This window comes from Pinus tabuliformis, chromosome X (genome assembly GCF_031772625.1).
Source record: "Pinus tabuliformis cultivar Carrire ecotype Pingquan chromosome X, CPIR1, whole genome shotgun sequence".
In the NCBI taxonomy this organism is placed as follows: Eukaryota; Viridiplantae; Streptophyta; class Pinopsida; order Pinales; family Pinaceae; genus Pinus; species Pinus tabuliformis.
In genome coordinates, this window is record NC_142308.1 from 742,491,635 (window position 1) to 742,514,444 (window position 22,810).

Here is a 22,810-nt window from a genome sequence, read left to right on the forward strand (position 1 = left end):
TTGTCTCAACTTTATTTTGTTGGCAAATCAAACATTCCGCTACAAATTTTTGAATATCAGATTTAAGGCCATCCCAAAAAAAATCCTTCTTAACCCTATTATAAGTTTCTAAAAATCGTAAGTGCCCTCCTAAGGGAGAGGTGTGCAATTCCAAAAGAATATTTTGTTTGAGTTGGGAATTTTTACATAGGTATAAGCGATACTTGTACTATAATGAATAATTATTCCAGCTAAATGTATCATATGTACTAGGATCTTGCTGGAACTTTTGAATGAGTGCCCACACTTCTTCGTCATTCTTCCATTCATCCCTTGCTTTGGTTATCTAATCTGGTTAGATAATAGAAATGGCACAAAGCAATGTTTCCACATCCTCATCCTTTCTTGACAGTGCATCTACAACAACATTTTGCTTCCCTTTTTTTAGATGATTTCAAAGTCATAACCCAACATCTTTGTGACCCATTTTTTCTACTCTTCTGAAGATAATCTTTGTTCTAAAAATTATTTAAGACTATCATGATCTATTTTTACCTTGAAGTGACTTCCCATTAGGTAAGGTGGCCATTTCTTAAGTTCATGTAGTCTTGCCAACATTTCCTTCTCATAAATAGTTTTGTGTAAATACTTTCATTTGATTGGATGACTCCCAAAAGAAATTGGTCTTCCTTCTTGCATTAAAACCACACCAATTCCATTTACTAGGGCATCACATTCCACAATAATTTGCTTTGTGAAATTCTACGTAGCTAAGATCGGTGCTTGGCACATTGCCTCTTTAAGATGCTCAAAGGCCATAGTTGCTTCTAGAGTCCAAGAAAATGCATATTTCTTCAATAATGTTGTTAGAGGTGTTGTTATTCTCCCATAATTATTAACAAAGTTTCGATAATACCCTGTCAACCCGAAAAATCCTCGTAGATGATTTATGGATGTGGGGATCTTCCATTCCTTAATGGCTTTAATTTTGTTAGGGTCTACCTTAACACCCTCATGAGACACAATATGACCCAAATATTCCACCTCCTGTACTCCAAAGAAACATTTGGAGGCTTTTTCATATAATTGTTTCTCCTCCAATAGCTTGAGCACCATTTCAATGTGTTGAACATGATCCTTCCAAGACTTCTTGTAGATAAGTGTATCATCAAAAAATACTAACAAATTTTTTCTAAGGAGGGTTTGAAAATGGAATTCATCAAACCTTGAAATGTAGAAGGTGCACTGGTAAGGCCAAAAGGCATGACCAAAAATTCATAATGACCCTCATGAGTTATAAATGTTTTTTTTTAAACGTCTTCAGTCTTCATTCTTATTTGATGATATCCTGAGTGAATATCCAACTTGGTGAAGTAAATTTCTCCATGTAATTCATCCAATAATTCATCAATGATAGGAATGGGAAATTTATCTTTAATGGTGAGCTTGTTGAGCTCCCTATAATTTGGACACATGTGCCATGATCCATCCTTCTTGTGCACCAATACTATTATATCAGAGAAAGAACTTTGACTAGGTTGAATTATACCAACCTCTAGCATTTTTGCAACCATATGTTCAATTTCACTCTTTTAGGCATAAGGATATCTGTAAAGCCTGATGTTTGGAGGAATACTTTATGGAATCAAATGAATATCATGATCATGATCACGAATAGGTGGGATTCCTTTTGGCGTCTCAAATACCTTGGAATGATTGTCCAAGGCTTTTTGGAGGTCTGGAGAAATAGATGGTTTTGATGTTTTAACCTCTATTGAACACAATTGTGTAATTACGCCCCATTGTTATTTATTTAGAATATTTGTCATGTTATTAGAGTTGATTATCTTTCTTGGTTTCCTTGTGATGCCCCTTAATTCAACTTTCTTTCCTTCCCAAAAAAATTCAAGAAAAGTTCTTGAAAATTAAAATCTATCATACCCAAAGATTGTAACCATTGGACTCTTAGTACAACATCAACAATGCCCATTGGAATGGAAAGCATTTGACTATTCAATACATATTCTCCCATGGATAGCTTGATATTATGGCACTTTCTAGAGAAATTTATTGTTCCTCTATTTGCAACCATCACATGACACTCTGGTGCTGGATATAGGAAGCAATTTAATTCCTTGGCTATCTTAAAATGAATAAAATTATGGGTACTACCTTAATCAATCAACACTATTACCTTATTCTTCTTGATATGTCTTTCTATCTTGAGAGTTTAAGAAGCGGTGATTCATGCCAATGCATTACAAGATATGGTCGGGTTCATTTCTTCTTTCTCTGGGGTTAGTTCCTGGTGTATATTCTCTTCTTTTGACGTTTCTTGCTCCTTTTATTCCTCTTCTTCATAATGGATGTAGAAAAATTTCTTCTCAGCACACTTATGACCTTTAGTGTATTTTATATCACAACTGTAACAAATCCTTTTAGCTCTTTTTTCTTCTAATTGTTGTGGTTTCAACCTTGTAGGTTTTGGAAGGCTAGGAGCAACCACACTTCCATCTTTATAGCTGTGAGTGGTAGGCTTCCTTGTTGGCATCATTTTTCTTTCAAATTTTCTTGCCAACCTGAATGCCTTCTCCAATGAATTAGGTTCCCAAAGGTGAACCTCATGTTGGATGTTATCCTTTAGAGTCCCTATGAAGACATCAATCCTATGCTCCTCTAGAATATCATTTACCCTTATATTCAATTTTTGGAAGTCGACAATGTGCTCCACTATCAAACCCTTTTGTTTGAGATTTATCAATTGGCTAAAGAAGGTGTTGCTCTTTGTATCCTCATAATGTTCTATCATTTCATCCGTAAACATTGACCAAGTGACAATTTTTTTACGAGAGAAAATCCATCGATACCACACAAACTGACTGGGTTCTAAATATAAAGTTGCAATGCATACGTTTTGTGTGTTTTTCACACATGGAGATCAAAAAATTGCTCCATGTGTAGTATCCATGTTACGAGATCCTTGACATCAAAATTATTCATATTGATCTTTGGAATATAGTTATCTTCAATCGAACGTTAGATTCTATGAAATCATGATTAACATTTCTTTTGTTCTCATCATGAGTTTCCTCTACTACCTTTTTGCTATTAGGAAGCATTTCTTGTAACAACTTTACCAAACCTCCTTTCAAACCTTCCAAGTATTTCTTCAAATATTCAATGTTTCCTTTTAGTTTTTCTTCTAAACCATCCATATTAGCTTCCATTCCATCCATCTTAGCTTCCATTCCATCCATCTTAGCTTCCATTCTTTTCTTTAAACCATCCATCTTAGCTTTTGTTACTTTTTGTGAGAGTGAAATTTGTTACACTTGGTCTCGTAATTTTGATATATCATGTTTCATTTCTTCATCTTCTTCATGTGTCATAGTATAGCTTTCAGGTTATTTACTAAGTGTTTTAATTTTCTTTCCTAGGGTCATCAGTTAATGATAATTATGCTTCACTATGCCCTTTGAATCACTTCAAACTACTTTCTCAAACAAAACTTATGCAAAAAAAAAAATATACACACCTTTTTTTTTGCTTTTTAGGAGCTTGATATTGTACCTGATGTATCTCTGTAATTTCAGATCTCCAAGGTCTAAAATTATGTCTTGTGGTAGCCGTCTAAGTCCTTTTTCCAAATCCACAAGTTAGATTGAGATTGGATTCTCCAAGAAAGAGTTAAGCCAAATCTCCCATGATGACCTGATTATAAACTAGTTCAGTAGAGCGAACTTGTAATAAGTGCCACCTATCACTATTTCAACCTTCGGACCTAAACTCGATACACAGAAAAATAAAGTCCGTTCTGTTTCTATCAATTTCTACGAAATTTCAATCTGATGCTCAGAGAGATATTTATGACTATTTTCCAAAGGTCACTTGTTTTAGATGCAATTTGGAAGCTTGTAAAAACCCTAACTTCCTTGGATCATATCTCCGAAAATATAGCGGCACAAGATCCAAAATTTGGACACGAAGTTCTTCATGAGTTATGATCAAATGGGTTTTAGTTTCATCTTTTGAAACATCGTATAAAAAACGCTATAACGAAAATTCCACGATGACCTGCTTGAAGCAGTGAAACCCTAGAATCCAAAACTTTGATACCAAATGTTATGAAACCAACTCACAAAATAGAAAAAAGATTAATCAACGACTTCAAAATCAGCCTATTCTAGGGCACAACATCCTTTACATTTCACAAATGAACAATTCTTGGATGATTCAAATGAAAAACCTCCTTTCTATATATAGGAGTCTAAGGGGTCACAATATAATCAGAGTCAGCATAACAATAATAATGTAAGGGCACAACAATAACAATAGTGGGCTTCTATGAGGCACAAAAATAACAATATGAGGACTACATGGGAACAACAATAACAATAAGGGGGATGCACTAATAACAATGAGGGAATAATCTAGTATTATAGGGACCTAACAACAAATACTTTCATGAACATGTTGCAGATTTAGAAAGGGTTGGTTGCTTGTTTATTTCAAGTCTCCAAAATCAAGTGAATGAAGACCTGAAAAAGAAACAAAATAGAAATAATAAATAAACTAAAAAATAAAAAATAAAAATGGATGAAGATGAACATTAAAGAGTTTAGGCTTTTGTGATCCATATCAAGTTTGTGAGAGATTTTTCAGCGAAAATCACATGGAATACCATTTGTCGACGCATTTCGAACCAACTAGTGTGGTTCATCGTGAGGACAAGTTGAAGAAACAAATCCAACTTAGCATGTTAAATAGTCTGAGCAGAGCCTCCAACGGCTAACTTGACCAACGGCTAGTTTGACTCTAGGACCGGGGTCAAAATTATTTTATTAATATAATTAGTAATACCTAGGACCAATATCTTAAAAATATAAAAAATATATATAAAAAATATTTTTAATGGGTATTCAGTTCAAAAAATATTATAAAAATTATAAGTTAATTAGTATTTAAAAGGAAATTTAGTTAAATAAAGGACCTTATAATATATGAATAAAATAAATGCCTAAATACACATATATAAAGTAACATATAAAATAATTATATTTAAAAGTATTATTAAAAATTATAAGTTAATTAATAATTAAATGGAAAATTAGTTACATAAGGGACCTTATAATAAGTTAATTAAGTTTATTTTATTAACTTATTATAAGGTCCCTTATGTAACTAATTTTCCATTTAATTATTAATTAACTTACAATTTTTAATAATACTTTTAAATAAAATTATTTTATATGTTACTTTATATATTTGTATATAGGCATTTATTTTATTCATATATTATAAGGTCCTTTATTTAAATAATTTTCTTTTAAATACTAATTAAGTTATAATTTTTATAATATTTTTTGAACTGAATACCCATTAAAAATATTTTTTATATATTTTTTATATTTTTAAGATATTGGTCCTAGGTATTACTAATTATATTAATAAAATAATTTTGCCCCCGGTCCTAGAGTCAAACTAGCCGTTGGTCAAGTTAGCCGTTGGAGGCTCTGCTCAGACTATTTAACATGCTAAGCTGGATTTGTTTCTTCAACTTTTCCTGACGATGAACCACACTAGTTGGTTTGAAACGCGTCAACAAATGGTATTCCATGTGATTTTCGCCGAAAAATCTCTCACGAAGATGAACATGTTAATGCATACCTGGAAAAAATTTCACTGTAAGTTTACCTCATGAATTTTCAAATTCTCCCATGCATTTCTCGAAATTTTCATATGTTCAAACTCATCTACTTATTCAGTCAAAAATGCTAAGTAATGAACTTTCAAATTGCATCCTCCTCAAATTTACATCATAGGACAAGAGTTGTGAAAACGAGCCTTTTCATAAATACTTGTGAATAAACAAATTGCCAAGCTGTAGCAAATCCTTAGAATTTCTTCATATAACATTTTTTTTAAACAATGTGATGAAGTTTTGAAAAAATAAGACAATCAAGTTGTTTACCAAGTGTATATGATTCGACTATATAAGAATTTTGATATGTTCTAAGCCACTTTGCTAGAAAATTAAAGGGAATTCCAAGGGAAAAACTTGCGCTCATTACTTGTTTATTGAAATTTTAAAATAATAAAATAAATGCAAACAAAAAAGGAATATAAATCTAAATTAATCTATTCCTATTACTAATTGAATGAAAAGAAACATGACTAGGTATAGTCATACTTCCAATGTAACCATGCTCTCATTTTAATTTATTCATGTGTGTACAGGTCAATCAATAGGAGTAAAATTGAAACTAAATTATAAAAATAAAATTTCAACCTACTATGCATAACTAACAAATTTAGTGAAATAAATTTATTTACAAAATTCTTACCTTGAAATTATTCCACAAGTGTTTACAAGATCATAAAAAATAACATGAATTTTAGTAAATGGTTGGAAGAAGTTTGAAGGAAGAGAAAACATCATGCTATGCTTGAGTGATACATTTTCAATCATTGAAGCCTGTCGAACACAAGCAAAGTTAGAAATATTATTGATCATTGGAACTTCTAGATATTTTTCAAATGGATCAATAAAAACTCGATGAATATCTAAAAGGTTTTTATAAGTATTCCATTGTTGGTCAGAATGAAATGGTGTACTCTCAAGGGCCAGAATTTGTGATGAACTTATTTGAAAATCATAAATAAATTGATCAAACATGAACAAATAAAATAAAAAATACAAAATAGTTGGTGTCCTTGCCTGAAACTCTAGAATTGATTTTCATATATGCTTATTAATGCCCCTGATGAGTGTCTAGAGTTTGAATGTTCAAAATACCAATTCAATGTGCTAAAAAATTCAAAAGTGAGATTCAAAAGAAAAACAAATTCAAATTGAGGGCACTGAAAATGAAGCAAATTCAAGTTTACATTAATGTTACAAATAATGGTACAACATGGCTGGGATTCGTTTGCAATTATTTCTTTCCCACAAGAATCAATAGAAATTATAAAATTAAACTCATTGTTTGCTTTATTTTGTAGGAATGGGAAGATTTCAAGCTTATGATCCAAAAAGGCCATTTCATTATTATATGAATCAAAAATTGGGATAGGTTCTTGAATACCAAAATTAATAGGATATTGTTGAAATTTATAATGGACCAGAATAAATCCTTGATTCAAATTCTATTTACCTTCAAAAATGGATTCACATAAGGAATCAGACAAAACCATTTCCAAAGAAAAAAGAGCTTGAGCATTTTCATTTTCCAAGTCATCATCATAAGTAACTTCATAAGTGTTATTTTCCTCTAAATTAAATAAATAAGAACCAAGCAAGAGATTGACTACCAAATTAAGAGAATATTCAGTTTTATTAACTGAATTATCAATTAAATTTTCTTTGCCAATTTTTAATAATTCATTATTAATATCAGTTCCTCTGTTTAAAATTAAATTTGAATATAAAGGGACTATTGATTAATCATGAATTGAATTAATATTGTTAAAAATATCGGGGTAGAGAGAAAAATAGGGATTTGAAGATATATACCTGAAGGTTTCGCTATGCATATATGATTTCTGATTTTCCAAAATAGACAATTCAGATTCTTCATGTATTTGATCGATTTGAAAATTGTTGTTGAGTTTCTCCATCATTTGCAATTCATTATTAGCAGATTGTGAGTTAATTTCAATAGTAGATTGTGCATTTCTGGCATTCTTTGGTTGCTTTAGTTGTTGATGATTTAGTTATTGTTGATTGCTGCTAATAGATTGTGAATGTTTTTGAAATTCTACTTGATCAACATTATGTAATTTGGAGCATTTCTTGTGTTTGTAATTTCAATTTGCAAAAAATTTAAGTTGTCATTTTGAGAAAGTGTATCACTATCAACAAAGGCTATACTTTATGGTTCTTGATAGTTATCACAAGACAAAGACACTAAATGTTTGAACCATCCAATTAATTGGAATTGAGGAGGCAAATATTTGGACCAAAATTGCATTAAAATTAATTTAAATATAACATACAACATATCCAAAGTATCACCTTCCATCCTACGCAATTATTCTAACTAATCACACACCATTTTGTAATCATATTCTTGAAGGAAAATATTCGAAAATTCATCCCAACTACATAGAGAGGTAAATAGAAGTGATAAGCACCATTCTTTGGCTTTTCTTGTCAAAGTATGAGTGAAGATCCTGCAGATAATATCTTTGTCAAAATTGAAATTATTGCAACTTAAGATAAATTTAAGGAGATGATTAAAATCAGATGTCTTACCATTGTATTTTCCTTGAGATGGGATCTTGACTTACTTTACTGGAGTGGTTTTGGATGAGGTCCAATAAAGAAGCTCCAAGGAAGTCTTTTACATGGGGCCATAGTAATAAAATAAAAAAATTTCAAAGAAAATATTTTATCAACCCTTTCTTCTAGCGTCAAAAATGTTGAAGGCTCATCCATAATTTCAACACCCCTTCTGCAAAATTTCATGCGACACCATTGTCTAACTATCTTGATTATGTCAATCCTTTGAGCTGAAGGAAAATGGTGGTCTAGGGTTTCTGACAAACCCTTACACGGCGCAGAGACAGAGTAAGCAGCCTCTCAGGCCCAAGCCGAACTATTTCCAGTTCAGGCTCTACGCTTCTGGAAGCTAAGAACAATGAATATTCTGATGGGGGAGGCATCAGTGCCTCCCCCGAAAGACTGCAACAATGAAGACCCACTTGAAGGCGGAGCTGAGAATGCAAAGACGCCAGAGGTACAACCTACACAGCAGCAGGAGAAGAAGGCATAAGAGGATTTGGAAAATGAAAAAGGAGATAAACCAACAGAAGCTGCGAAAGAAAAGAAAGTATCATCGTCCACTTGCAAGCCCATTGCTACAGAACGGCCCAAGATTAAGCTACCTAGTCATAGGATCAATGTGCAAATACAATACATGAGAGACGATGCCCTGATAGGTAAATTTATAGGCTATTGGCCAACTGAAAAAGCTCTGCAAGGCTGGATAACCTCCAAGTGGAAGCCCAAAGGACATGTTACCCTACAGCTAGGCCCCAAAGGTTTCTTCATAGCTATCATTAACTACCTTGAAGACAGAAATCATGTCCTGGATGGAGGACCCTATTTCTTCAATGCAACGGCTCTTTATCTACGCGACTGGGTCAAAAGATTTAACCCAGATAAGGAAGACTTCAGTTGGGCACTAGTCTGGATCCACATGTACTCTCTTCTAATGGAATATTGGGATGAAGAATCACTTAAAGCCATTGGTAATGGTTGAGGCGAATTCATAAAGGCGGCAGAAGAAACAAAGCTTCCCAGATACCTCCTACGCTCGTATTTGCGTATACATGAAGCTGGGACAAGTGCTCACGGACTCAGTAAGTCTCCTTCACGATGACTTTGAATGGATACAACCCATAGATTATGAACATGTACCCTTCAGATGCAAGAGGTGCCATGCCCATGGACACCTATTTTGTGGTTGTCCCTTAAACGCTCCTCCTAAATCCACATAAAATGGAGGTAAGTTTGATCCAAAAGGGTTCACCAAAGTAGCCAACAAAAAGAGGCATACCAAAAAACCACCCACAGCACCAAAAAATGTTACCCCATCATCGGATGTGCCATCCTCAAGCAACAACTTTGACATTTTGGCAAATCTAGATATTCCTGAATCAGATCCCCCAGTGACAACAAAGACAACCTCTGTTCCATCCACCAATCTTTCCTCCATACCTATTCATAATAAAACCAGTCAACCATCAAAAGTTAATACCTTTGATCTGCATGCATCAAACACGCAACCCATCCCCAACCCTGCTAATAACAAAGCCCTCTGGTCCGACAAAGTAATGGACATTGATGATATACTGACAGAACCTCTTCAGCCATTAACCCATATGGAGGGCAGCAGTCAACAAATTTTCATGGAAGAAGAACCTGAAAGCTTTGATCTCGGAGATATAGACATTTTCAGTCTAGAACAAGTTAGCAAGAGGAAAGAGTTCGACAGAATACCAGAGAGGCAACTTGAAAATTTGGAACTAGTGCTATCAAGAGTGCACCAGCACAATACATTAGGCATACAACAAAGATGTAAATGGGATGGGAAACATATCATCAAAGATGGGAAGAAAAGAGGGAGAAAGACAGATCTACAACACACCATTTTAATTGGGGAAATGCTAGTGGAGTCCAAAAGGTGCTCCAAGTTGAATAAATACTACCGATCCCTACCTACAGGTCAACAATGAAGCTCATCTCATGGAACGTAAGAGGACTTAATGGTCCTGGGAAATATAGAATGTTAAAGAACATAATTCGGTAAGAACAACCACACATTGTATTCATGTAGGAAACAAAATGTATCACTAGTACCTTAGTTTCCATATTATCCAAGGCTTGGACGAGATGTCAAGCTGTGACAATAGATGCAATAGGCACCTCGAGAGGGCTTGCCATAGCATGGAACACTTCGCATATCTCCCTAACGGATTTCCATGCTTCACACCATTTCATTCAAGCAACTTTCCACCTAATCAGAACCAACATACATGGCCATTTGACCAATGTATACTTTCCTCAAGATGGAATGCAAAAAACTGCGTTGCTAGAAACATTGGAGACTCTTAATGCTACAAGAACTTGTCCACTCTAGATCACAAGAGGTGACTTCAATATGATCACACGGCAGGAGGAAAAACTTGGAGGAAAAAGAAATATGGACAATGAAAGCAATAGCTTCAAAGAATACATTCAACATAATGGTCTAATTGACTTACCATTTGATAATGGCACTTACACATGGAACAACAAAAGGGCAAGCTCACAGCAAATCTCATCCTAGTTGGATAGATACCTAATCTCAGACAACGTTTTCCATCTTGGTAGTGACATATGTGCCTCCATACTCCCTATGGCTGGCTTAGACCATTGGCCCATTTCCTTGCAATGGAAAAATCTGGGAAACTCAAACAGAAAACCATTTAAATTTGAAGCTTTCTAACTCACCCACCCTGAGTTCAAAACAGTGGTCAAATCAGTGTGGGAAAGCTTCCTTCCCAATGGTGGCCCAATCATGTATCAATTCTAGCAGAGAATGAAGCACATCAAAAGGAAAATCAAAGCTTGGAATTACACCACATTTGGTAACATATTTCAAGAGCAAAAAGTTCTCGAGCAAAGTATGAAAGAGCTACAGCAGAAGATCATCATAGGAGGCAGAACAGAGGAACTAGCTAGACATGAACAAGTTCTACTAACACAATTAGATGAAAAAAGGAGACAAGACGAACTTCTCTGGAAACAAAAGTCAAGAATTAGATGGCTAAAAGAAGTTGAAAGAAATACCAAATTCTTTCATTGCACAACTATACAAAGAAGAATGAATAACACCATCTCGCATATTCAAAACCCACAAGGAGATAGAATGGAGAAACAGGAAGATATCGAGAAAGAGCTTACCAATCACTTCAAAACAGTACATCAAGAGCCGCCCACAGAAAGACAGCCTGCAATCAACGAGATATTTCAGCATATTCCTAGACTCATAACAGAGGAGCATAATCAGCTATTGCTAAGATCAGTCACCTTCACGGAGGTAGAAGAAGCATCAAATCACTTGAAATTTGGGAAAGCGCCAGGACCTGGTGGTTTCACTTCTAACTTTTACCATCATTTATGGGACTTGATTAAAGTAGAAGTCTGGAATGTGGTTGAAGAATCACGAGTCATGCATTGGCTACTTCCTTCGCTCAATGTGACTTTCATCGCCCTTATTCCCAAAGAAGCGCAACCAATTACTCTGGAGAAGTTCAGGCCCATTGCATTTTGCAATGTCATATACAAAATTATCTCAAAAGTAATTGCCAATCACCTCAAACCACTTCTCCCTCTTCTCATTTCACCAGAGCAATCTGGATATGTAGAGGGACGTCAAATATTGGACGACATTATTCTGACTCATGAAACCATCCACTCCTTAAAGAGAAACAAAAAGGCAGGTATGCTTTTGAAAATCGACCTATCTAAAGCCTTTGACAAGCTTAGCTGGACCTATATAAAACAGATGTTGACTGCCTTCAGATTTAGCCCGACCTGGGTTAGATGGCTTATGACCCTAATTTCCTCTCCCCTCTGCTTTGTTCTAGTTAATGGGATCCCCTCCAAACCCTACTCCCCTTCCAGAGGAATCCGTCAAGGTGACCCTCTATCCCCATTTCTCTTTATTATTATGGCTGAAGGTCTGGGTCGTCTTATAAAGTAGGCCGTTCAATCTCATGACCTTAGAGGAATCTCAATACATGGAACCTTCGCGATCACACATCAACAATTTGTTGATGACAATATGCTCTTTGGACATCCCTCTGTCAGTGAAGCCCGAACCTATAAAGCTCTTCTAGATACCTTCTCAAAAGCCTTTGGCACCACTATAAATACTGCCAAATCTCAAATATTCTTCTTCCATACTCCTGTAGCCACTCAAAGAATTATCGCTCGAATCATTGAATTCTCTCAAGCCAAACTTCCTTCTCATTTTTTAGGTGCCCCTCTGATAGATTTAGCCTTAAAGCATGCTCCCTGGAAACAACTCATTGAGAAAATGGAAAGTAGGCTATTGTCATGGAATTACAGGACTCTCAACATGGCAAGCAGGCTAGTCCTAATAAAGGCAGTCCTACAATCTATGCCCTCTATCTCTTCTCGGTTCTTGCTATGCCGAAATGGGTGTTAAAGAGAATAAAAAATCTACAATGCAACTTCTTATGGGGATCCACAGGAAAAAACAGAAAATGGGCATTAGTAAAATGGGACAAGGTTTGCATGCCTGAAAAGAAGGGAGGTCTAGGCTTACGTGACCCGCAACATAGCAACACTTTCATGGGAGCACAAATCTGGTGGTAATGGGTCTCATGCCCATAGAAGCCATGGGCCCAACTCTAGACTGCTAAATATGCAAATAATCGACTGCAGCAAGAGATAATAAGAATAACTACCATGATCCCAGGATCCCTAATCTAGAATGTGGCAAAACAACATAGAAAGATCATCCAACAGCATAGCTTTTGGGAGATACGGGACAGGAGAACAATGTGCTTCTGGATGGATTCATGGAAAAAGAGAACAAAAATTGCAGAACTTTTACCCTGCACAAATCACAATGGAAACAATATTAACCAGGAGGACAATGTAGCACAATTCTGGACTCTCAGTACCACTCATGGCTTCAGGCAATGGAAACCTTCTGTTCAGATAACACAGTAAGAAATGGAAGCTTATAACTCGGAGCTACACATAGAACTTACCAGTAGAAGAATCAGATTCAATATTGGCAAAGACATTCTTAGATGGAGATATACACTGAAAGGAGTATACACCACCAAAGAAGCATACCAGTTGATGCTCCAAACAGAGGAACTAGTTGATCCTGCTTGGAATCGAATCTGGACTGCAGGGATTTGGCCAAAGATTTCCACTTTCACTTGGCTGTTATATCACCAAAGAATTCTCACTTGGGACGACTTAATCAAAAGAGGGTTTCAAGGACCATCCTACTGTCCTAACTATCAAAACCATGAAGAAACCATTCAACACCTCATGGACTCGTACCACATGGCTCACCAACTTTGGGAAAAGCTCACTTTCAGATGTCAGGGACCATGTAGAATTCAAGGGGATATAAAAAGCACCATCTGCAAGTGGACTCCAGAGCCCTATAACAAAAAAATTCTCAATAAGCTATGGACAATTCTGTCGGGATTCCTTTTCTGGACAATTTGGAAGGCAAGAAACAAGCGAATTTTCAAAAACCAAAGAACTACTTTAGAAATCATATGGACCAACCTATGTTAGAATATTCAGGAAACTCTAGCTCTACATCAGTGGAGTGCTGAGGACTTTCCCACCTAGACACAGGAACTAAGAATATGGGCAAATTGGAACCTCAAGTTCCAGCAGGCACAATTGGATCCCAATAGATCAAGCACTATTACCAAGTAGCTCTCACATTGGATTCCCCCACCACAAAAGGTGATTAAGTTAAATTTTGACAGTGCCTCCAAGGGCAACCCAGGCAAGGCAGGACATGGTGGCATATTAAAAAACCATAAAGGCAAACCCATGCTAATGTACTTTGGCTCCATTGGATGGGACACGAATAACTCTGCAGAACTGGAAGGCTTATGGCAAGGTATGAACTTAGCTCACCAACATAATTTTCATCCCATCATAATAGAGGGGGACTCCCAAATTCTAATCAATATGGTTACTCAAATACAACTAGGAAGCACTGCTTCGAGAGTTGCCAAAAGCTGGAGATTAATGGCCAGGCTTGAACTAATAGAGCAATGGATGAAAAATAGGAGACTAACCACATTTACTCATGTCAAAAGGGACATCAATAAAGTAGGAAATATCCTGGCAAACATTGGGGTGGAACAGGATTAGGTCCTACATTCCGGCACAATCAACATACTAAATGACCAAAATTAATTGCAAGCTTGGACTGACCTGGTGCACAAGGATGCCCAACTCCCAGATTCAGGTGATAACAGAGGATAATGAGATGGCTACCAACTGGGTTGGCATGTGGCAAGAGCACATGGCCTCCCACAGGGCGGCACAATGGTCCAAAAATGGCATTAACCATCCCCATAGTTGCACCTCAAATGAACACTGCCACCACTCTGTTAACTTCCATCAATATCGGCTCAAGGTAACGATGAACTCTTGCGAAAATACCACTTCTGCTCCTGCCATTCCTCCTCTGCAACCTCGGCCCTTGCAATGCCTCTGTCCTCATGTAGTGGCGGCACCCAAATCCCACACAACCACTGGGAGATGTTGTAATCTTTATTGCTGCATCGATTTTGGCTCGGGCATCCATTTCACCCATAGCCTGAATCTTCAATTTCTCATCCCTTCAGCCCTAGTTGCTCATCCCTCTGTTAAATTGCCTGTTAGCTCTGTTGATTTCCCTGTTAGCTCCACTTCGACACTGCATCCCATTGTGCCCAATTCTGACCAAAATTCACCTCCAACTACAAAAAGCATGGTGCAACATAGGATGCACAACCATAGAGGTGGGAACTGAGGGAGCCTGAGTCGCTCACAACACTCTTCTGCTTTGGAGACCACCTCGTTATAGACATTTTTGGGCCCTACAACCCCAAGCATGAAATTTCCATAAACCAAGGGCTCCTAAGTCCCTAAAAGTGTTGTTTTAACCCCTAAAGGAACAAGGGAAACTGATTACAGCTTCTCCCAGAAGTGCTCCATGAAAAACTGCTCAGAATTGGTCAAAACAGGATCATTTCAGCTGCTCCACAGGCCAGGTGCATTGCATCTCACCTAAGTACACTGTGGGGGTGCGTTGCATTTCAAAAATCCCTTCTATGGGGTGCGATGGGTGAGAAATGACAAATAGCAGTGTCATTCCGCGAGGTGGAGAGGCAATGGAAGCTTCCAGAAACTTCTCCTGTGACACTTGCCTCTCTGAATTGGACCAAGGATGAGTAAGAGATCATCAATCTCCAAGTGGAAGCAAGAACTATCAGAGGGAAGACACTAATCAAATCATAAGCAGACTCATCTCCATTAAAGATATCTATATATTGATCCCTCATCCCAGAGATCCAGAGGATGGAATTTTGCATATTGTAAGGAATTGTTGTTGGTTTCTTGAGACAAACATCAAATTGTTGGGTGATCTAAGCTTTGTATGAGGTGAAGAGGGGCTTCCTTGCTAAGAGGTTGATGCTGGGCCAGAACAACTAGTTGTAACTCCTCTTGGCTTTTTCTTGTTTATTAATAAAAGCTATTCAAGTTTTCCTCCATATTTTTGTGTCATTCATGTTTGCTGCATTTGTATGGTCAATTTACATCTGATCCTAGATTGTTTATGATTATAGATCCATGTCTTTGTATAGTGCTATGCTACTGTGATCTTACAGGTACTCTGTGAAGCTGGTCGTGCAAGGGAACAAGTAGCGAAAGACTATCAAAGAAGAGAGGAATCGAACCAGGAGATTAGCACAAGACAAAGGTTGGTCTTCTTTGTTCCTCTCTATCTATACTTCATAAAGGACAAATGAAAGTAGCTTTACTCTGTTTGTTTCTAAGGCAGCTGTCACACCTTAGTGGGATAAGCAGTTATGAGTAGACACTTTTCCCTATAACACACCTCCTCTTTATCTGAGCAGAACACTAGCCGCTACCCCAATACGCGCAGTGGCAGGGGTCGCTTCCACTCGGTAGCCTCTGCTATGCCTCCCAACAGCTTCCCCTCTACTTTCGGCCCTTCTCCCAAAAGCACTCCACCATCTCCTCAACCACATTCCCAGAATGCCCATTTCACATTTCGCTCTGCCCTGAACTAGCCCCTCATCACCGCCACCATCACCATTAGATTTCATGAGGAAAAGAAAAATTTTGAGGCACACGACTCTGAGGTTGGAGGTCGACTCATGGCCACTGAGGAACAAGGAGCAATGGGTGCTAGTTGCATCGAAGCAATGGGGCTCTCGAACATTGCTGGTGGCGGAAGCACCATAGCGGGGAGTAGCCAAACTAAGGCCAAAACGGAGCTAGCTCAAACGAGTCGTCAAGGTGCAGAGGAGCGGAGCCAGGAGCAACAAACCAGATGCACAGGGAAGGAAGTGGAAACGGCTCCGCAGATGAACTAGGTCATAGATGAATACTGCTGCATCATTGAGGAAGAACAACCGGAGTTGTAGGCGGGTGACATGGAGACTTCACCACTGCCAAGTGATGACATGGACGAGTACAGATGCTTCATCGTGGAGGAGCACCCTCTGTCACCGCCACGTCCCTAGCCACCACCTCAATGCCATGTTTTTGACGCCTGATCTGCCACTCAACGTGCCACATGCCTGCCTAGTAGACTGCCACTCAACATGCCACATGTCTCAAGTTCATTGGGACTTTGTTCTTTAGTTTCTGCTTCCAATGTTTTTTTGGGGAAAATTAAAAATTTTTAGGCTCTTCAGTTGGGTTTACTTTTTCTAGTCTCCTTAGATACAATGATACAAAACTGGTTAATTTGTTGGTTTCCCTTGCGTGGGTAGCAAGATAATTTTTTTTGAGACACTTCAGTTAAGAATTGGTTTCCCTTTTGGGCAGTTCAAATCTAGTTTTTTTGTTGGTTGATGCCTTTTCTTTGGCATAGATAAGTACAGGCTTCGGCCTTAGTGTATGATACTTTTCTTACCTTAATAGAATCAACATAACTTAGAAAAAAAGATGTTGAAGGCTCAAAATTCTCTGCCTCAACATTATAAGGGAGACCACCCGGTTGGGACCTTAGAGCAGTTTTTTTCCATTTGGAATGGTCGTTCCAACTGGCTAAACTAGGTTCATCTACCTTCTCTCTATCTCTACTAGCTTAAAGTATGATTTTCACTTACCAATAGAGAAGAGACATCAAATCATCCCTCTTGTTGATCACGCAAGAAAGTGATTCTTAAGCTGATCTGGGGCTTAGCCAAGCCACAACTAAATTTTTCCTCTTTGATAAGAGGACTCCTAGGATTGTAGAATTAAATCTAAATGTAGATTAATCCTATAATGCAAGAAAAAGGAAAAATATCCTAAGCCTATATTGATTAGGAAGATATAGATCTAACCCAACTGAGAGCAAACTAACTAAATGATTGAGATTTCAACACGTCTGGTTTATGATAAATATTTGGCTAATGAAATAGTTCAATTAATTGATATTATAATTTACCAAACATGTTGTTTAGAGATCTATTAACAAGTAATGATGAACCAATCAAATTAGGAAGTAGTTCTCATAATGTCAATGGAAATTAAATTAGAATTAGATGACAGATTTATGAGTAAAAAAATACTCAGAATTCTGATTTAAGCATAAGAGGAATTAACAACAGATCTATGAAACAAATAGAATAGATAACTAATCTGTAAGATATGAATTCATATCTACAATAGTGCATAACATAAATTCAATTAACATAATTTTTCCATTAAAAATGAATTTCATATTAAAATTAATAGTATTTCTAATACAAATAAATTTGAAATTATTCTCTTGGTTTTTTCTTTGAATCTGATCTCCTACAATCTTCTCCAAAGCATAAACTACGCTGCTAAAAGCAAGAACTACAATACTGTAAGCTCTACTTCTCATACACAGTTCAGAATGGAAAGACAAATCCCAATAATTCCCAGATATGAGATTGATCCTATCTACCTTACAACAATAAAATCCCTATTACAATAGTGTTTTTAAGAATTCCAGAATCACAGAGAAGATAAGCCCTTTCTTTGTTCTACAAACTACTATTTATAATTAGAAGAATTAATTCCAAATAGGAGAGTTGTTGAAGAATCATTTTTCTCCAACAATTTTCATTGGTTCAAATTCTTTCTTTTCTATTGTTGGAGAAATTCCATTGACTGCAATCTATTCTTCCTCATCTCTCCAACTCTTTTCCTGTCAAAACCAATCAAGATTTAATTAAAATGAAAATTAAAATAACTAAACAAATATCAAATCTAGAAAATAAAATGTCTTCAATTAAAAATAAATTAATTAAACAAATAAAAGAAAATTTGAGTTTTCAATTAATCCCCATAAATATCTAATTGTTCAAGGAGAACATAGTCGAATCGATATGTATTCAGTAGAGGTTGTGAGCAAATGAAAATGCAGAAAATTAATTTTGTTTAAGAATTTGGAGCTTGATCTTCTACTAAATTTTAGACTCGTTAAATTATCAAATATGATCATGCAACCAATTCAAAAATATTTTTCATGATTTTATCTATTCAACGAGCCATCCTCGGTCTCATTTGGTCAAATAGAACTCAACTTATGAACTTCCGAGGTTGAAGTTTTGAGTTTGTCAGAATTCTAGAAAACTTGTTGCCTAGGCCAAAAATAGGAAATATTAATTAAAAATTCTAATTTAAATTAAATCTATGATAATTAATTTTTAATTAAATTAATTAAATTATATTTACACTAATTAAATTATATATAAAACTTAGTTAAAATTTAATTTAATTAAAATTTATTAAGTAAACATTAATTTATATATATATATATATATATATATATATATATATATATATATATATATATATATATATATATATATATATATATATATATATATATATATATATATATATATCATACTAATGAATTGAATTAAAGCAAATACAAATTTTCACTTTACCTTTTCTCAAAACATATGTATACATGTTATAACGAACTTTTATATGAAATTTATTGACCAATCAATATTTTATAACTAATTTTGTCGAAGGTTATTGGGTATCGAAGAAAAAAAAAAGATCAGAGGTTCAATTCAAAAACTCGATATGCATAAAAAACCCTGGTATGTATCAAAAACCCCAATATGCATCAATGGGATTTGTAATATTGGAAGATTTGTAATATCGGATAATGGAGAGTTTAGTCATCCGAACTTTTTAAACATGATCACATAAAAAATGTCGAGGTTCCGATAAGCTTTTTAAATATTTCAAATATAATCAACATCTTCAAAATAACAAGCCCATCGAAGTCATCGAGTTATTGGTCATCGGAAGTCATAAGGATACCAGACATCAAAGGAGCTCATCCATCGTAGGTTTTATATAAGTGAAGTTACGATATTTTTGTAGAAATTTCACCGTAGATTAAACTAATTATGCAATATACTAAAGAAAAATACAAGATCTACTTCTACAACAAACTTGTGGAAGCTTAATCGATTTTGAGCAAGATCAAATAGAACACATATAACTAAGAATGAGAAAGCAATCACACATGAACACAGAAGAATACTCTGGGGAAAGCCTCAGCTAAAAACCCTGATCTCCGTATTATCATACAAGTGGAAATATGTCCGGATTACACAAATCTTTCACTCACAAGCTATCCAGCTCTGAGTACAATCCCTCTGCTGCTCATAGACAGCCAAAGGCTTCTCAAAAACCTTCTCCTCTACCCTCCAAGCCTCCTATTTCCTTACGCAGTTTCTCTTGGGGTCCAATGTTGCCACCTGTGTGAATTTACCTCTCACACAACACATTAAACTCAAAAGTAACTACATATTCCTGAAGGAGATGATTCCTTCTACATGGATGAGTTTCCTATATAAGAAAAATCCTCCAACTGATAGTACACTTTCCCTTCCTCTGGTCTCAATTGGGTCTCTGAATGAACTAACATGCATGAGTTATTTATGAGAGAATATTCAGTTATCTGAAATGTAACAGTTACATGCATTAACTAACTGAACTTATAATTAATTCCACAAACTGTTGGAACTAATCTAACTGGACTTAACTCAGTTAACTGAGCTAACTAATTACAACTCAAAGTACAACTCATCCTGATCTCGTTTAATCAAGGGATAACTTCCTCAATCAATGGAGAAACTGTTGCATGTGTTCACATAAACTTCATGTTTGATTTCCTACAACTAATTAACTCAAGATGAATTAATTAATTATTTCACAAATAGCTGCTAAGATCAAATTCGAATTTTACTTCTCAATTTTAGTTCAGGGACTAACTAAAATTAGAATCTATCCCGAAATACTATTTATAGTAATGCTATTTTTAGCATTTCCATTTTTTCATTCCTTGTTGCTATATCCAACACTAGTACCCGAGATGTTATTTATAGCATTTCTTGTTTCCATTTTCAACACTCCCTCTCAACAAGAAAGGCATTCAACTTGAATCCAATCCTGAACCTTTGGAATGTTCTGCATGCAACACTTCCCCCAAGTGTTGTTGCTCCAGCAACTCTAGAAACAAAAAATCTCCCAACTAACCTCCCTGTTGGGCTAGAAACATCCTTTGATGCTAAAGCTTCCTCTGCCGCTGACAAGTGCTCCCTATGTGACCTCTGAGCTACTACAACACTCCATGCATCTTGCATTATTGCAGCCTGCTAGCTTTGCACTGCCTTGGGATTCCTGCACTATAGCTCTCTCTGTCGCTCCATCCGCATCTACCTCTAGCCACTCAGAAAGTTCTACCACTCCTCGTCGGGGCTCTCATAGCAAGGTCTAATCAAAGAGGTTGGGTACCTCAATGATCCTGCCCCTATTCCAGCCTTCTTGGGACTATCACTCCACATCGCCCCACCTCCAACCTAGAGGTATGGATGCATGTGATCCCTCTGCCCACTTGGCTTGAAATTTCCCCCTACTAGAGGTCTCTGCATGAGTGGGTGCCTCCACTCGGTCTCCTCTTGGCTTCTCCAGTTGTGGCTGCTCCACAACCTCCTGAAGCTGCTTCACCAATTGTAGCTCCTCCATAATTGTTTGAGACTTCTTATGGCACTGCATGTTGAGAGGTAATGTACTCTCCCTGTCAACCACCAAGTATCCAACAGTTGCCTTGCTCCTCAAGGCTTTGCATGCACCTTGAACCTCAAGAGAATATAGGTTCTTGACTCATGAACCAATCTGCTACACTTGTCTCATGGTGACGTGTCTAAGGAAAACCTTTCCCTTACTGAAGACTACATCATAGCCTTTATCTTCCAGCATTGCGATCGATACCAAGCTTTTCCTCAGTCCTGGCACATACTTCACATCTTTCAAGGTAATGCGAGATCCATGTTCCCTCTGAAAAACAATTGTGCCTACTCCTGAGACACTATACTTTTCATCATTACCCATCTCTATGAGTATCTAGAGATCTTTCTCCTCCCATGTACTGAACAAACTCTTATTGCTAGTCATGTGGAATGAAGCTCCACTGTCAAGAAAAAAACGACATCCCACCATGGATGAAACCATGCATGTGATGAGGGTGAAATCTAACTCGAAATATGAGGCCAGTGCCTCACCATCTGATCCTTCCTTGGATCCCTTCCTGGATTTCTTCAGTGGACAATTTGTAGCAAAATGGCCCACCTCATGACAATGAAAGCATCGCACTTTCGATTTGTCAAAATTCTTCCCACCATAGGAAGAACTCGATTTGGGATGAGAATCCTTCTCCTTCCCTTTCTTTGCCTTACTTGCTAAGGAAAAATTTTCTTCATCCTCCTTGGATGAAGAACCATCTCTGGTGCTTCTCCTTTCTCCTCCTGCATCAGATCTGACCAAAGTCGTTCCCAATCTGGTAGTTTCTCTCTTCCGTTTACCAAGTCTTGGTAGCTATTCCAACTCTTAGGAATACCGAGGAGAGCAAGATTCACCATGTCATCATCGGTTGTCGTGGTCCCTACACTTCCAAGCTCATCCTTGCAAGTGGTGAGCTTGTTCAGATATGTAGAGATCATGTCACCCTTTTCACACGTGATTTTCTTAAGCTTGTCTTTTAGCACTAGCTTCCTTTGGTTGCCGTTGTTCTGATATAGATATTTCAATGTTTTCCACATTGAAAATGGTGTCTCCTTCCCATGGAGACTCAATACTATGTGATCTCGAACTCCCTCTAGAAGGATTCTCCTCACTCTAGCCATACATTTCTTCCATTCTGCTAATTCTGTAGCATTAGCTACTACCAGCTTGGGGACTTCTTGATCAATGAAGTCCTTTAGACCATTTTCCTCTAATACTACTTCCATGCGATCCTTCCAACCTATATAATTCAAGCTGCTATCAAGGGCATACTCGAGTCTTAAATTGTTGAACGCCATTCGTGAAATTTGAGATGTGATAAGAATTCGAATTCTATAATCAAGAACTTCAAACTTTGAACTTCGAACTTCTTTTTATATCATTCTTTGCTTTGACCACCTTTGATATGATACCATGTAGAAATTTCATCGTAGATTAAACTGATTATGCAATATAGTAAAGAAAAATACAAGATCTACTTCTACA